General features: G+C 55.2%; 1 pseudogene; it reads right to left on the bottom strand.

The window, feature by feature from the left end:
• Positions 1 to 5,068: 5,068 nt before the first annotated feature.
• On the bottom strand, positions 5,069 to 15,915 carry LOC140681087 (olfactory receptor 14J1-like; annotated as a pseudogene).
• Positions 15,916 to 16,309: the final 394 nt, after the last annotated feature.

The following is a 16,309-nucleotide window of genomic DNA, read 5'->3' as shown; positions in this document are numbered from 1 at the left end:
CAGCACAGCCCAGCCGGCTCTGGCCCCACAGCTCTGCTCAGGCCAGGCTGCTCTGGGAATGGAGCAGCTGAGGAATGGAGTCACATCCAGGGGTGTCCCCAGGGCTCAGCACTGGGGCCAGGTCAGTCAAATCTCTTTATTGCTGATCTGGACGAGGCCATCGAGGGCACCCTCAGGCAGTTCCAGGTGAGCCCAGGCTGGGTGGGAGTGTGGCTGTGCTGGAGGGCAGGAAGCTCTGCAGAGGGATCTGGACAGGCTGGAGCCATGGGCCCAGGACAATGGGATGAGGTTCACCAAGGCCAAGGGCCGGGTCCTGCCCTGGGCTCACAACCACCCCAAATCCCTGGCCGTGCCCTGGCCCTGATCCCCACAGCCTGTCCTGTTTCCTTCATCCCTGCATTGCCAGGGACTTTCTGGGACAAGGGAGCTCTGCTCTGGGGATGGAGGGAGCTCCAAGTGCCACCACTGGAGTGGGAACCACAACTCATCAGGTTTGTGTCCTTTGGGGATCAGGAACTGGTGAGACTCAGAGGCACAGAAAGTTTTTCTTCATGGCCAACAGACTATAGTTGAACAGGACACAATTTAATAACAATCACGCTCTTCCCTGAGCTATGTCCAGCAGCATTTGATGAGTCCACCATCCCCAAATTATTTCCATACTAAAATTAATTTTAGACAAACGTGGTTCTGTGATAGGTATAAACACAATTAAGTTTTTGTATCAGGATGCTCATCCTGGAGTGGGGGCAAAACAGCTCAAACAATTCCAGATTTGCAAAGCTGTCAGTGGTGGATGGAGAAGGGAGGTCAAGCTGCTTTCGGTGTTGAGGAAATGCTGAAACCAGCCTGACTCATTTCATCTCCTCCTGGCCTGGCTGATCTCCCCTCTTTCCCCTTCCACCCATTGGCTTTTGTCTCCCACCAGGCCCCCTGGTGAAGAGTCTGGCTCTGTGTTCTCCATCCCCTCCTCGCTGGCACTGCCAGGCTGGCATGAGGAGCCCCTCAGCCTTCCCTGCTCCGGGCTGGACAAGCCCAGCTCCCTCAGCCTCTGCTCACAGCCCAAGGGCTCCAGCCCAACCTTGGAGGCCTTTCCCTAACCCTGCTCCAGCTGCCAGACATCTTTCCTGTCCTGGGGAACCCAACCCAGGACAAAGGGACCTGGATAATCCACGTCCTTGATGTCCTGGTCACACAGCCCTGGCCCCTTGTCCCCATGTCAGGCTCTGGGGTGGATCCTGTGGAACATCCTTTGGTGGAGGTTCAGGGGGATGCCAGGGGACAGGGACCCTGCTGGGCATGAACAGCATTGGACTTGTTGGGAGAAACTGTGAGGGGGAGCTGGGGCAGAGTGACCAACGCAGTGACCTCACAGAGCCCTCCTGGGATGTCACACAGCCCCTCTGAGATGTCACAGCCCATTCCGTAATGTCACACAGCAGGTCTCTGATGTCACAGCCAATACTGTGATGTCACAGCCAGCTCTGTGATGTCACAGAGACAGTCTTTGATGCTGTAGCTGCTCGATGACCTCACATAACCCACTCTGTGATGTCATAGCCCACTCTGTGACCTCATGTTACCAGGTGATAAATTGTCTCCACCAGGTGAGCTGACACCTGGAGCTTGTTCTCCAAAACCCCAGGCCCATGGAAACCACACAGTGCCCATTGTGGGAGAAGGGGAACTGGAAGTTCACCAGCCTCAGTGTCCTGCCAGCTCAGCCAGGCCCACGGGAACATTGGGGTCCACAACCACCAGGGACCCCCAGGACAGAAGAACACATGGGTAAAGGGGAGGGGAAATATGTTAATGACTTCGGGGAAATGATTATCAGATGTATGTTTAGTCCAGGACAATCAATGAATTTGTGTGCAAAATACAGAACATGAACAGAAACTTTCCTGCACTCAGCATGCTCGGCTTTGGGAGGAGCGATCCCCTGTGCATCCGGCTGAATAAAGAATGCTGCTTCTTAATGTTGCAGTGGTATTAATGAGTTTTCTATTTTACCAAATTTTTGGTAACACTGCACTCCCAAGGAAAGCTCTGTATCCTGCTGTTCACAAACAGAGAAGGGCTGGTGGCAGATGTGGGGGTCAGAGGCTGCCTGGGGCACAGGGACCATGAAATAATCAAGTTTTCAATGATATGTGAAAGAAGAAGGGGCAGCAACAAAACTTCCACACTGGAATTAGGAAGGGCAGACTTTGGCCTGTTTAGGATGCTGATTTGGGGACTACCAAATCAGGTACTGATTTTTAAGGGAAACAGCCCTTAAAAACAACGGGGTCCAGGGAGGATGGACACATTTCAGGAAAGTAATCTTAAGGGGGAAGGAGCAGCCTGTCCCAGTGTGGGAAAAAATGAGCTGGTGAGGAAAATGACTGTCCTGGCTGCCCATGGAGCTTTTGTGGGAATTCAAGGGAAACAAGAGGGTGCATTCACTTTGGAAAGAAGGTCAGGGAACTTAGCAAGTGTTTTAGGAAGTTGTTAGGTCATGCAGAAAAAAAAGGAAAGAGGTGAAATCTCAATTAGAGCTTAACCTGGACACTTCTGTGAAAAAGAATAAAAAATATGTCTAGTAATAAATTATTAGAAAAATCTGGTATACGGAGAACCACTGTTCTTTATTGGATGCAGTGGAAAATATACTAACAAAAGATAAGGAAAAGGCCAAGCTACTTAATATCTTGATTCTTTTAATTTTCGATATTAGGACAGGTTGTCCTCAGGACAAGAGTTCTCCTGAACTGGTAGATGGGCACAGGGAGCAGAACAGGTCCCTGTAATCCAGGAGGAAGCAGCTGGTGACCTGCTGAGCCACTCGGATGCTCACAGGTGGGGGATGAGGGAGCTGATGGATGAGCTCCCCAAGCTGCTCCCCATCATTTACCATCAGTCCTGGCTCACCAGGGAGGTCCCAGAGCACTGGAGGTGCCAGTGTGAGCCCATCCCCAAGAAGGGCTGGAAGGAGGATCTGGAGAACTCCAGGCCTGTCAGCCTGACCTCGGTGCCCAGCAAGGTTATGGAACAGATCACCTTGAGTGCCACCACAGGGCACCCACAGGATGGCCGAGGGGTCAGAGCCAGCCAGCGTGGATTTAAGAGGGGTAGGTCCTGCCTGAGCACCCTGATCTCCTTTTATAACCAGGTGACCCACCTGTGGATGTGGGAAAGGCTGTGGATGTGTCCATCTGGACTTCAGCAAAGCCTTGGACACTGTCTCTGACAGCATTCCCTGGAAAAGCTGCAGCCCACGGCTTGGGCAGGTTCCCTCCTGGCTGGGAGATGGAAGAGCTGGCTGGAGGCTGGGCCCAGAGAGGGGTGGGGATGGTGCTGCACCCAGCTGGTGTCCAGTCCCTGGTGCTGTCCCCAGGGATCTGTGTTGGGCCCAGCCCTGTTTAACATCTTCACCGATGATCTGGGGGAGGGGATCGAGCCCACCATCCCCAAATTTGCAGGTGACACCAAGCTGGGTGTGAGTGTGGATCTGCTGGAGGGCAGGACAAGAAGACACAGCCTTCAGCTGCACCAGGGGAGGTTTAGGCTGGACAAGAGGAAGAAGTTCTTCACAGAAAGGGTGAGTGGGCACTGGAATGGGCAGGCCAGGGGGGAGGTGGCAGAGTCACTGTCCCTCTCCAGTGGCATTTGTGGCATGGTCTGGGTGACAAGGCGGTATTACGGCATTGGTTGGACTTGATGATCCCAAAGGTCTTTTCCAGCCTATTTGATTCTGTCATTCTGTGATGATTGGGACACTCTGGGGCCATTGTGACACTGCAGGGCCTGGTGGAACTAAGAGGACCATGGTGACACTGTGCAGCCCCATAGAACCAGGGCTCCATTGTGGTGCTCTGGGGCCCAATGGAACCAGGGAGTCCCCGTGACACTGGGTCCTGGTGGAACCACAGAGGCCATGGTGACACTGCGGGGCCTCGTGTAACCGAGGGGTTTCACCATTGTGACACTGAGAAACCAAGGAGAGCATTGGGAGAGTCCAGGGCCCAGTGGAACCAAGGGGACATTCTGACACTGCGGGGCCTCATGGAACCCAGGGGACATTGTGACACTGCAGGACCTTGTGTAACCAAGGGGCCACTGTGACACTCTGGGGCCTCCAGGAATCTGGAAGGCCCTTGTGACACTGTGTGGCCTCATGGAAACAAGGAATCCATTGTGACACTGGGGGGACTTGTGGAACCACAGAGAGCATTGTGACAGTGTGGGACCTCATGTGACCATGGGGCCTTTGTGACATCCTGGGGCCCCATGGAACCGAGGGGCCTCTGTGAAACTGCAGCACCAACGAGAACATTGTGACACTGTGAAGCCCCATGGAACCAAGGAGTCCATTGTCACATTTTGGGGCCCCATGGAACCAAGGAGACCAGTGTGACAGTGCAGGGCCTGGTGCAACCAAAGGGACATTGTGACACTGAAGGGACACATGGAACCAAGGACATCTTTGCAGATGACACCAAGCTGGATATGGGTGTTGATCTGCTGGAGGGTAGGAGGGCTCTGCACAGGGCCCTGGACAGGCTGGATCCAGGGCCCAAACCCAACAAGGTGAGGTTTAACAAGTCCAAGCGCCGGGTCCTGCACTTTGGTCACAACAACCCCTGCAGTGCTACAGGCTGGGGACAGAGGGGCTGGAGAGCAGCCAGGCAGAAAGGGACCTGCAGGGACTGATGGACAGCAGGCTGGACATGAGCCAGCCGTGTGCCCAGGTGGCCAAGAAGGCCAATGGCTCCTGGCCTGGATCAGGAATTGTGTGACCAGCAGGACCAGAGCTGCTGTGCCAGCACTGATCTGCCCCCAGCTCTGCACACAGACATTGCTGCTGCAGCTCCAGAGAAGGCAACAAAAGGGCATCTCTGCAGAAAACTGTGCTGGGAGATCCTTTAGTTCCTTTAAAGCCACTGAGAGTGAAGCCTCTCATTGACACAGTCTGTGGTCACAGGGAAGATGGAGAGAATAAAATGGGAAATGGCACAAAAGATCACATGTATTGTGGATAATATGAAAAAAGTAAAAGAAAAAACTCCCCACAACTCAACCAACAAAAAGTATCAAAGATGACATTTATTACAATGATTTGCAGAAATTGGCCAGCAGTTTAATGTTCCTGAAACCATCCAGTCATCATTCTCCTCACTTCATCCTTGAGCTCTTGGTTCCTGAGGCTGTAGATCAGGGGATTCAGGGCTGAAGGCACCACTGAGTACAGAACTGACAGGGCCAGATCCAGGGATGGGGAGGACATCGAGGGAGGCTTCAGATAGTAAAATATACCAGTACTGAAGAATAGGGAGACCACGGCCAGGTGAGGGAGGCAGGTGGAAAAGGCTTTGTGCCGTCCCTGCTCAGAGGGGATCCTCAGCACTGCCCTGAAGATCTGCACATAGGAGAAAACAGTGAACACAAAACATCCAAGTCCTAAAGAGGCACTAACTGCAATGAGCCCAAGCTGCCTGAGATAGGATTTGGAGCAGGAGAGCTTGAGGATCTGTGGGATTTCACAGAAGAACTGTCCCAGGCTATTGCCATGGCACAGGGGCAGGGAAAATGTATTGGCTGTGTGCAGCAGCGAATAGAGAAAGGCACTGGCCCAGGCAGCTGCTGCCATGTGGGCACAAGCTCTGCTGCCCAGGAGGGTCCCGTAGTGCAGGGGTTTGCAGATGGACACGTAGCGGTCGTAGCACATGACAGTGAGAAGGGAAACCTCTGCTGAAATGAAAAAGACAAACAGAAGCAGCTGTGCAGCACATCCTGAGTAGGAGATGGTGCTGGTGTCCCAGAGGGAATTGTGCAGGGCTTTGGGGACAGTGGTGCAGATGGAGCCCAGGTCGCTGAGGGCCAGGTTGAGCAGGAAGAAGAACATGGGCGTGTGCAGGTGGTGGCCGCAGGCTACGGCGCTGATGATGAGGCCGTTGCCCTGGAGGGCAGCCAGGGAGATCCCAGGAAGAGGCAGAAGTGCAGGAGCTGCAGCTGCCGCGTGTCTGCCAGTGCCAGCAGGAGGAAGTGGCTGATGGAGCTGCTGTTGGACATTTGCTGTGGCTGCACATGGGCACCTGTTCATGGAGAAAGGACAGGGACAAGTCAGGAGAGGCTGTTTGGAGCCAAACCTGGGCCATTCCCTGCAGCCTGTCCTGCTGGGACTCACCCACCTGTGGTAGATAGGGACAGGCGGAGCGGAAGACCACGGGATGTGACGGAAAGAGAGACCCTTCCCCCTCTCCCTGCCCCACGCTATCCATTAACCCCAGGAGCATGTGATCACACCTTCTTTGGTAACTTTCCACTCCCGACTAACCCTGGAGACCCCTCAACCCCCCTCTGACGTAGCAAAGACCCCCAAGACTATTTAAACCCACGAGATGAGATAATAAAGGCTTTTCGACCGTCTGCCACATTGGTATATGCGTGCGTTGATTAGCCCGAGTAGCCTGGGCGAGACCAGGCTGCCGTGCTGCCTCACCTGAACCAGGTCGTCCGTTGCCCTTTATAAAGGCAACATATTTGGTGCCGAAACCCGGGAGAAAAAAGGGAAAAATTCGCCCGGCAGTCGGGATACGCCTGGACGGGAGCAGCGGCCGGAGCGGTCAGACCGTATCTTGGCGCAGGGAGACGTCCCGGGACCCGCAATCGTCATGGACGCTATCGCAAGGGTCGTAAGTGCCATTCATACGCAGTGGGGTATTGGGTGTAAGCTCAAGGATTTTTATCTTGCCATAGCGAGGCTGCTTGAGCTTGGGGCGATTGAGCACCCTGTGGATGTGTTACATCCGGAAATATGGGAAAAATGCACTGCCGCGCTAGCCGAGGACACAAAATCCTCAGGCAGCGGCAAAAGCCTTAAGGCATGGGGCAAGGTAGAGAAAGCCCTACGCAAAGCAATAGAAGAGCAGGAGACATGGAGCGCGGCGCGTACGTGTTTATTAGTTACTCCCAAGCTCGGTGTGGGAGCAGGAACGCAGACTGCCTCTGAGAGTGATTCGCCCGGCGGCGGGGACCCGGGGGGGCTCAGCGCGACACCCGCTCCCCCAGATCAGAGCCCAACCCCCGCCGCGGAAGCCCCCCGAAACACCCCCGCCGCGGAAAACCCCCAAAAAACCCCCACCGCGAAACCCCCCCGAGAAACCGCAGCTTCCTCCGTCCCGCCGCCGCCGCCGGTCAGCAATCAGTTGTCAGAGACGCAGCGGCGCGCGGAGCGCTTCTGGCAAGGGCTGGCGAAAGAAGCCAGAGACGCAGAAACCGCGGCTCGAGAAAACACGTCCGCCATGCCGTCTCCTTATCCCCTTAAAATGGCGCCGGTCCCCGAGGGGAGGGGCGGGGCGCGGGCAGTCCCGGCGCAAAAACCCCGGGAGTGCGCGATTTCGGGAATGCGCATGCGCGGGAGAAAGAGGCGGAGAGCAGCAGAGGGCGCAGAGCCAATCGGTGGCCGCGCCTGAAGCTGCCACCATATAAGGGAGAAACCACCTCCCGCGAGGGGCGCGGCGAGCCGGGGGGGCGGGAGCGGCGCCACCCCCGCGGGGAGGAGCGAGCTCGGAGCCAGACAAAAAGGCACCGAGCCCCGGAAATACACTGGCACTCGACTTCCGGTTCGGAGTCCAGCAGCAGCTCCACCAGCTCGGAGGAGCTGACGGAGGCCGGCTATGACTCCGAAACCGAAGAAACGGAACCAGCGCAGTTTAAAACAAAACCGAGTAGAGTTCTAAGCCGCACCGAAAAACAACTACAATACGAATCAGCCCAGTTTACTGACTGGGGGAAAATAAAAATAGCCTGTGCTGATTGGTCCCCGGCGGCTGCCATACAAGCTTTCCCGGTGAGGCTCGCCGGTCCGGAGGGGAACCAACAAAGGGTATATACCCCGATAAACCCAAAGGACATACAGTCAATTGTCAAAGCCATCGCAGAAAAAGGGATCAATTCAGCCATAGTCTCCACATTAATCGATGGTCTTTTTAGCAACGATGACTTGCTTCCCTTTGATATCGAACGGATAGGGCGCATGATACTTGATGGTGCGGGAATGATTGTCTTCAGACAGGAATGGGAGGATAATTGTAGGAAGCAGTTAGCCCAAGCATCTGGCGCGAGGCAGCCCCTACACAGATCGAGCTTATCCAGACTGATAGGAAAACATGATGATATGATCACGCCGCAGCAACAAGCCGCACAGATGCAGGCTGAGGAGGTCAGAGCGACCACTCGGGCTGCTAGAGAGGCAATTTACGCCGCCTCCCGAGTCGTGGCTAAGCCGGCACCATGGTCCACCGTGAGGCAGGCAGAGAGCGAAAGCTTCACGCAGTTTGTGGATCGCCTGCAGGCAGCGATAGACTCCTCCACCCTGCCGGCAGAGGCAAAGGGCCCTGTGGTAGCCGACTGCCTGCGCCAGCAATGCAACTCCATTACCAAGGACATTTTACGCTCCCTGCCAGCCGGAGCTAGCCTGGCTGACATGATCAGACATGTAGTGAAGGAAGAGCACCTGACACCCATTCAGGCAGCTGTCCACACCCTGACCAATGCCATGGCGTGTTTCAAGTGTGGTGAGGCGGGTCACATCGCGGTGAGCTGCCCCCAGCCGGCACGGCGGCCTGCCGCAGCGCCTCCACCTCAAACACGCCCGCGGGGATCCTGTTGGGGTTGCAGGAGGAAGGGGCATCTTGCTAGAGAATGCAGGTCCTGGCTCCAGGGAAACGGAAAGGGGAGGGGGCCCGCGGGCCGCACCCAGCCTCCTCCCGCTGCGAATATGAAGCGGCCCATCCATGCCAACCCCCAATGGGGCGGGGAGCCCTCGTACCCCATACTCCCACAGGAAGCAGCCAACTTCATACCCCTGCCAGCGAGTATCACGGCACAGCCTGCGGCACCTTCGTACCCACCACCACCGCAAGCAGCGCCTGTGCCACAGGGCCAACAGGGGGCAGCTCAGGTCGGGACAACCCCTGGGTGGCCCTGGCCCTAAAAATAGGGAAGGAACCCCCGAAAATTTGGGGGACATGCCGCCTCTATGGCAGTCGGGACCCCCACGTAATAGGGCTTCAGTTTTGGGCAGACACAGGAGCAGACTGCACAATCCTGCCCCAAGCACTGTGGCCCCGACACTGGCAATGCAAGGAAGTCCCCCCAGTGAACGGGGTGGGAGGGTTGTCCCGAGCTTGGAAAAGCACCCAATTGGTAGCTATAACGCTGCATACAAAGAAAGGGCCAGAACGGACAGTAGCAGTCCACCCCTACATTTTGCAAAACTCCCCACCCCTGATAGGAAGAGACATCCTTGCTATGCTAGGAGTCAGGATTACAAATTTATAATGAGGGCCACTGCTGTACACCCACTGCTACCAATCAAACTGACTTGGAAATCACCAGACCCCGTATGGGTTGAGCAGTGGCCCCTGTCAAAGCCTGGCAGCCTTGCTGGAACTGGTCGACCGCGAGCTACAAAAGGGTCACATAGAACCCTCCACCAGCCCGTGGAACACCCCTGTGTTTGTAATCCCCAAGAGATCAGGAGAAGGCTACCGCCTCGTCCACGACCTGAGGGAAGTGAACAAGACAATTCAGCCCATGGGGCGAGTTCAGACACTACTGCCCGCGAACTCAGCCATCCCCGAAGGGCAGCCGTGCGCAGTGCTGGACATCAAAGACTGTTTCTTTTCAATACCCCTGCATGCTGAGGACAAAGAACGGTTCGCCTTCTCCATCGTGTTCCCGAACGGCGAGCGACCTAACCTCCGCTTCCAATGGAAGGTGCTACCTCAAGGCCTTGTGGACAGCCCGACCATATGCCAGATTACTGTGGACAGGGCACTGATGCCAGTCCGACACTCCCACCCTGCTGCGACCATCATTCAGTACATGGACGACATCCTCGTCGCTGCACCATCAGCAAGCCAAGTAGATTACCTAGTGTCTGCGATCACGGAAACCCTCCAGGCCAACGGCTTCGAGATCGCGAACACGAAGATCAAGAGAGGACCGTGCGTGACCTTCCTGGGAGTGGGGATCACAAACTCCTACGTGACCCCACCCAGGGTAAAGGTCCGCCGAGACATCAAGACCCTCCATGACATGCAGCGACTTATGGGATCTCTGCAGTGGCTCCGCAACATCGTCCTAGCTCCTCCAGAGGTCATGGACACCTTGTATGACCTCCTGAAAGGAAAACACCCCTGGGACCCCAAGGAGCTGACGCCGCAAGCAACGAAATCCCTCGACTTCATCGAACGTCAGATGTCCACTAGCCTGCTTGCCAGGTGCAACCCAAGCGTACCGCTGGATTTATACGTCCACTTCACGCAGAAGGGAGGAATGGGAGCACTTGCCCAAGGACCTTCCGAAAAATCCCAGCCGATCCAATGGGTAGTCCTTGGAAGACCAACTCACGCATTCTCCCCAGGAGTTGAATGCGCTGCTAACCTCATCATGAAAGGCAGGAGACTCGCCCTGAGACACCTGGGGACCGAGCCGGCAAGGATCCACCTCCCCTTCCGCAAGCGACCGACCACGGAGTCAACTGCGATATCGGAGCACCTGGCCCTCGCTCTCACCGGCTTCGGGGGAGAAATTTCCTACGCCACCAAACCACCTTGAACCCAGCTACTGACCATTGTCGACATAGATGTGCCACCGAAGGTCATGGACCGACCACAACCAGGACCAACGGTCTTTACAGACGCCTCCTCCATGACTTCCACCGCAGCAGCAGTGTGGCAGGCAGGAGAAACATGGCATTGCGTCAAAACATGCGACCCCACACTGTCAGTGCAACAGCTGGAAGCAGCAGCAGTGGTCTTGGCGTGCGGACTCTTCCAAGATGAACACCTCAACATCGTGACAGACTCTATATTCATGGCAAAGCTCTGCCTAGCCATGTCGAGACCAGGTGTGTCAACATCCACGACGGCCTCCATGCTCGAAGAGGCACTCTCCTCACGCCAGGGCACCATGTCCGTCATCCACGTCAACAGCCATAACCCAGTCAAGGGCTTCTTCCAGACTGGAAATGACAAAGCAGATGCCGCAGCGAAGGGAGTGTGGACGCTGCAGGAAGCTCGTCGGCTGCACGAGTCACTCCACATCGGAGCCAAAGCACTGGCGAAGAGATGCGGGATCTCGACAGCAGACGCGAGACACGTAGTGGCCACCTGCCCTCACTGCCAGAAGTCACCCCTATGGACCGGTGGGGTCAACCCGAGGGGCCTCAAGGCGTCAGAAATCTGGCAGTCAGACTTCACCCTCTGCGAACTGCTGAAGCCCCGAGCATGGCTTGCAGTGACAGTGGACACCTACAGCGGAGTGATCATAGCGACACAGCACCTCAAACCCAACTCCAAGGCCACAATCCAGCACTGGCTGACAGTTATGGCATGGCTTGGTATCCCCAAGCAAATTAAAACTGACAATGCTTCCAATTTTATCTCCAAATCAGTGCGGGAATTCGCCTCGGTGTGGGGTATCACCTTAGCGCAGGGAATCCCATATAACAGCACCGGACAGGCCATTGTCGAGCGAGCAAATCAGACCCTAAAAGCCAAGTTAGAAGTGTTGGCAAAGGCAGAGGGCTTTGCCAATTCCATTCCCTCAGGAGACCAGACGCGCATGCTAGCAACCGCATTACTAGCACTGAACCAATTCCCTAGGGGAGATGAAGCAAACAGTCCCATTCGAAAACACTGGGCCACCTAGACACTAGAGGAGGGCCCACAGGTCATGGTCAAAAACGAGCTGGGCGAGTGGGAACGGGGCTGGAGACTGGTGCTTACGGGACGAGGGTACGCGGCAGTTAAAAAAGAGGACAGGATCAGGTGGTGTCCACTCAGGTCGATCAAACCTGACCTTCAGAATGAAACTAATGGAAAACTGTGAGTTTTTGTTTGCAGGACACGCTTGTGGACCATCCCCGTGATGCATACACCCCTGCTCCAGAGGGAGGTGACAAACCACCAAACCGCCAGACAAAACCCGAGAGTCCCACATCGGTGAGACCCAGACTTGCACAGTGTCTCTGTGCAATCCTGCTGTTGGGGCTTGTGGCCAGGGGGCAAGCCGACCCAGGCCATAACCCTCATCAGCCATTTAGGTGGGTCATGCAACATCTTTCAAGTGACAAGGTGTTCAAAGAGATCACCACAGCGAACACCCCATCCTTCGTGTTCCACATAGCCAACCTGTTTAGAAGCTACCTTTCTAACCCTAAACTAAACCAAACCAAACCTGACTAACTCCTGTTGGCTTTGCTATGATGTTAAACCCCCTTTCTACGAAGGCATTGCTTTAGACACCCCCTTCAGTTACTCCACAGCCAGCGCCCCCCACCAGTGCAGATGGGACATTCCCTGCAGAGGAATCACCCTGAGTCAAATCACAGGACAGGGCAGATGTTTTGGCAATGCAACTTTAGCAAAGCAGAAAGGCAACTTCTGCACTGAAGTTGTCAAGCCCAACATAAAAACCTATAAGTGGGTGGTCCCATCCGCATCTGGGATGTGGGTTTGCCAGAGATCCGGAGTGAGTCCTTGTGTGTTCCTTGCCAAATTTAATGACTCTATCGATTTCTGTGTCCAAGTTCTGATTGTTCCTAGGGTCCTGTACCACTCGGACGAAGAGATATACCACCTCCTCGAGGAACCTGACAGACTCCACAAAAGAGAAATTATCACAGGTATAACTATCGCAATACTGCTTGGCCTGGGAGCAGCTGGCACAGCCACGGGTGTCTCAGCCATCGCGACCCAGCAGCACGGACTCTCTCAGCTGCAAATGACCATCGACGAGGACCTGCAGAGGATCGAGAAATCCATCTCCTATCTAGAGAAATCAGTCTCTTCGCTTTCAGAAGTAGTTTTACAAAATAGGCGAGGACTGGACCTCTTGTTCATGCAACAAGGAGGACTGTGTGCAGCCTTGAAAGAGGAGTGCTGCTTTTATGCAGATCATACGGGAGTCGTTAAAGACTCCATGGCAGAACTCCGAGACAGACTGGCTCAGAGAAAGAGAGACAGGGAAACCCAACAGAGCTGGTTTGAATCCTGGTTCAATCAATCACCTTGGCTCACCACTTTAATTTCTGCCCTGGTAGGTCCACTGGCAATACTGCTTTTAGCTGTTACCATAGGACCATGCCTGCTGAACAAACTAGTCTCGTTTGTTCAGGCCCGTCTAGAAAGGGCGAACATTCTGTTCGTAGACCAGACACAAATGCTGTAAACCAAAAACTGCGAACACAGTCAGTCGCAAAAGCCTTCGAGACTCGCCTTGCGAAAATTACTCAGGTTTACCAAACCACCTTTTCCTTACCAAGTTACAAGGTTGTACCTCACTCCAGTGCCTATATCTACAACTACCTCATTTTATTTATGAAAAGGAGGGGGGAGATGCGGTAGATAGACACAGGCGAACGGAAGATCACGGGATGTGACAGAAAGAAAGACCCTTCCCCCCTCTCCTTTGCAACACGTTATCTACCACCCCCAGAACATGTAACCACACCTAACCCAGTAGTTTTCCACTCCCGACTAACCCTAGGGACCCTACAACCACCCCTGACGTAGCAAAGTCCCCCAAGACTATTTAAACCCATGAGATAAGATAATAAATGCTTTCGACCGTCCACCACATTGGTGTCAGCGTGTGTCGTTAGCCCGAGTGGCCCGGACAGGCCGGGCTGCCGTGCTGCTCCTTGGAACCAGGTCGCCGTTGCCTCCCCTGAAGGCAACAGTTACACCAGTAAGGGACCAGTTACACCAGTACCGGACCAGTTACACCAGTACAGGACCAGTTACACCAGTAAGGGACCAGTTACACCAGTACCAGACCAGTTACACCAGTAACGGACCAGTAAGGGACCAGTTACACCAGTACAGGACCAGTTACACCAGTACCGGACCAGTTACACCAGTGCCGAACCAGTTACACCAGTACAGACCAGTTACACCAGTACAGGACCAGTTACACCAGTACAGACCAGTTACACCAGTACAGGACCAGTTACACCAGTACAGGACCAGTTACACCAGTAAGGGACCAGTTACACCAGTACGGGACCAGTTACACCAGTAACGGACCAGTTACACCAGTACAGACCAGTTACACCAGTACAGGACCAGTTACACCAGTAACGGACCAGTTACACCAGTACAGACCAGTTACACCAGTAAGGGACCAGTTACACCAGTACAGGACCAGTTACACCAGTACAGGACCAGTTACACCAGTAACGGACCAGTTACACCAGTACTGGACCAGTTACACCAGTAACGGACCAGTAAGGGACCAGTTACACCAGTACAGGACCAGTTACACCAGTGCCGGACCAGTTACACCAGTACAGACCAGTTACACCAGTACAGACCAGTTACACCAGTACAGGACCAGTTACACCAGTACTGGACCAGTTACACCAGTAAGGGACCAGTTATACCAGTACAGACCAGTTACACCAGTACAGACCAGTAACAGACTGCGAACCCCCCCAGTCCCTCCCAGTGCTCCCAGTAGAACGTGCCCTCTGTCCCAGTAACCTTCCAGTTCCCTCCCAGTATAAACCAGTTCCCTCCCAGTTCCCTCCCAGTTTGTCCCAGTCCCTCCCCCAGTCCCTCCCAGTGCTCCCAGTACAAACCAGTCCAAAGCCTCTTTGTCCCAGTGACCCCCAGTGACCTCCCAGTCCCTCCCAGTATAAACCAGTAACAAAGACCCCTCTGTCCCAGTGTGTCCCAGTCCTTCCAAGTACAAATCAGTACAAACCAGTACAAACCAGTACAAACCAGTACAAAGCCGCTCTGTCCCAGTCCCTCCCAGTACAAACCAGTACCAACCAGTACAAAGCTGCCCTGTCCCAGTCCCTCCCAGTATCTCCCAGTCCCTCCCAGTACAAACCAGTCCCTCCCAGTCCAAACCAGTACAAAGCCGCTCTGTCCCAGTCCCTCCCAGTCCCTCCCAGTACAAACCAGTACAAACCAGTACAAAGCTGCCCTGTCCCAGTCCCTCCCAGTCCCTCCCAGTCCCTCCCAGTCCCTCCCAGTCCAAAGCCGCTCTGTCCCAGTCCCTCCCAGTCCCTCCCAGTACAAACCAGTCCCTCCCAGTCCAAACCAGTACAAAGCCGCTCTGTCCCAGTCCCTCCCAGTCCCTCCCAGTCCCTCCCAGTCCAAAGCCGCTCTGTCCCAGTCCCTCCCAGTCCCTCACAGTCCCTCCCAGTCCAAAGCTGCTCTGTCCCAGTCCCTCCCAGTCCCTCCCAGTACAAACCAGTCCAAACCAGTACAAAGCCGCTCTGTCCCAGTCCCTCCCAGTCCCTCCCAGTCCCTCCCAGTCCAAAGCCGCTCTGTCCCAGTCCCTCCCAGTCCCTCACAGTCCCTCCCAGTCCAAAGCTGCTCTGTCCCAGTCCCTCCCAGTCCCTCCCAGTACAAACCAGTCCAAACCAGTACAAAGCCGCTCTGTCCCAGTCCCTCCCAGTCCCTCCCAGTACAAACCAGTACAAACCAGTACAAAGCTGCCCTGTCCCAGTCCCTCCCAGTATATCCCAGTCCCTCCCAGTATCTCCCAGTCCCTCCCAGTACAAACCAGTCCAAACCAGTCCAAACCAGTACAAAGCCGCTCTGTCCCAGGCCCTCCCAGTCCCTCCCAGTACAAACCAGTACAAAGCTGCCCTGTCCCAGTCCTTCCCAGTATGTCCCAGTCCAAACCGGTACAAAGCCGCTCTGTCCCAGTCCCTCCCAGTCCCTCCCAGTACAAACCAGTACAAACCAGTAGAAAGCTGCCCTGTCCCAGTCCCTCCCAGTATATCCCAGTATATCCCAGTCCCTCCCAGTAGAAACCAGTACAAACCAGTCCCTCCCAGTACAAACCAGTAGAAAGCCGCTCTGACCCAGTCCAAACCAGTCCAAACCAGTACAAACCAGTACAAACCAGTACAAAGCTGCCCTGTCCCAGTCCCTCCCAGTATCTCCCAGTCCCTCCCAGTACAAACCAGTCCAAACCAGTCCAAACCAGTGACAAAGCCGCTCTGTCCCAGTCCCGACAAGCGGCGCCTTTGTACCGGCGGTGGGCGTGGCCTCCCCGCCGCGGCCGCCCCTCCGTATTTGGGCATCCGCTCCTTATATGGGCATGGCCCCGCCCACCGCCCCCCCCGCGCGGCGCCGCCGGAGCCGAACTCGCGGGAATTTCGGGGCCGTTTTTGGGGCGAATTCGGGAATTTTGGGGGCGAATTTGGGGAATTTTCGGCACTTTCGGGGCGCGAGGAGCGGGAGGGGCGCGGGGGGGGGGGCGGGGGAGCGGAATTTGGGATTTTTTGGGGGAT

Source organism: Taeniopygia guttata, chromosome 31 (assembly GCF_048771995.1).
Source record: "Taeniopygia guttata chromosome 31, bTaeGut7.mat, whole genome shotgun sequence".
In the NCBI taxonomy this organism is placed as follows: domain Eukaryota; kingdom Metazoa; phylum Chordata; class Aves; order Passeriformes; family Estrildidae; genus Taeniopygia; species Taeniopygia guttata.
Note: the sequence above shows the minus strand (reverse complement) of the source record. Positions and strands in the feature narration are given on the sequence as shown.